This window comes from Myotis davidii, unplaced genomic scaffold (assembly GCF_000327345.1).
Source record: "Myotis davidii unplaced genomic scaffold, ASM32734v1 scaffold4719, whole genome shotgun sequence".
In the NCBI taxonomy this organism is placed as follows: domain Eukaryota; kingdom Metazoa; phylum Chordata; class Mammalia; order Chiroptera; family Vespertilionidae; genus Myotis; species Myotis davidii.
In genome coordinates this window covers 12,979-14,867 of record NW_006290629.1, presented here as the reverse complement: position 1 = coordinate 14,867, position 1,889 = coordinate 12,979, and positions in this window count along the sequence as shown.

Genomic DNA, 1,889 nt, shown 5'->3' with positions numbered 1-1,889 from the left:
TAATTAGCACATGCAAGAAAGGCAATTAGAGAATAAATATACAGGTATCCTCAGAAGAGAATTTAAATATTTAGGCTGTCAATTAATGAACCCAAAGTGTTTTTAATTACTTCTAAACTAGTAATGGTTTTACTTGGGTCAATTAAAAAACTCATTCTTAATTTAAAATAAATTTAAATTGGTTTAAGTAGATGGAATCTTTGGACTTATGATAGAAGGGGGAAAGGTACTGATTAGCATTTATATTAATTATCCAGCTCCAATAACTGTTATAAAATTGCTTAAAGTGAAACCGGACAACCAGTGGATCCAGGCTGCTGGTCACTACTTGAGCCAATGAAGCAGAGACAGGGTTGACTCATATATGAGCATTTATTCGATGAATGCAGGTGGAATAGGAGAGCAGCAGGTCATCCACAAACGTCAATCTGGTCCCAGAGGCACCCCTCCCCATAAGCCAGCTGCTTATCTTGGGTAGAAGAACAAAGATTCCATGGGAAAGTAGAAATTACAGGCATGGGAGAGTAGGCAAGGTATAGTGGTTACAGGATACATGCAATGCAGGCTGGGGGGTTCCCAGAGTGTGGGTGCCTCTGGGACCAGATTACAGGTAACAAGGTTGTTAATCTAGGCAGTCCTCAGAAAGGACAGCCTGCATTTCCACGTTAGCTCCCATGTCCCAGGGCTTACAACTCTCAGCCAGATTAGAATGTGCTTTCTCTAATCAGAACAGAACAATTGTGGTTAACAGAGCACAGTTAATATTTCTTATAATTATAGCTAGTCCCCAATATTCTATTCTGCCCTTAACACTGTATTTTATAGTAATAACTAGTAGCCTGATGCATGAAGATTTGTGCAAAAATGGGCCTTCCTTCCCCTGGCTGCTAGCACCATCTTTGCTCTGGGCCAGAGCTGCCTTTCTGCCTTCCCACACTGCCCAGAGGCCTGGAGTGGCTGGGGCTGTGTGGAATGCCTGCATCATTGCCATGGTGGCTGTGCATGCAAATTAACCCGCCATCTTTGTTGGGTTAATTTGCATACTCACGCCTGATTGGCTGTTGGGCGTCACAATGGTACAGTCAATTTGCATCTTTCTCTTTTATTAGTGTAGATTATTTATCAATAAATTGTTTCCTTGGCATGTTATATCTTACAGAAAAGTAACTTTTTTATCAATTGCATAATAGTCAAATCTATAACTATGCCACTTTAAGTTTTTTCATGTATTTATTTATTATTAGAGAGAGTGCAAGGGGGAGAAACATTGATATGAGAGAGACAACATTGATTGGTTGCCTCCAGCACTCACCCTGACCAGGGCTGAGGAGATAGCCTACAACTGAGGTACCTGACCTTGACTGGAATCGAACCTGGGACCTGGGCCAATGTTTTACCCACTGAGCCAAACTGGCAAGGGCAGTTTTTTCACTTATTGATAGTCATTGTTTTACTCTAATACATTTGCAACTACCGTATTTGCCGGCGTATAAGATGATTTTTTGGCCCTGAAAAATATGCCTCCAAGTGGGGGGTCGTCTTATACGCCAGGTACACTTCAGATAGACTGCCCATAGTGCTTGCCCCATGCCATAGTGGCCTCCCGATGCCCACCCACTTCATTCCACATACCGTTCAGGCATCAGCAGCGCTGCTGGGTGTATGCTCGGCTGTTATGCGATTTTGCTGTTATGCGATTTTACCACACTCGCAAAATCGCACACAGCCGATCATACACCCAGTATGATAGCGCAAAATCGCGAATCGCGATACCATACTAGGTGTATGGTTGGCTGTGTGCGATTTTGCGAGTGTGGTAAATTCGGGTTACCGTATATTTCTTTATATATGCATTGAAGATTCGCGATTTTGCTATATCATGGTGCCTG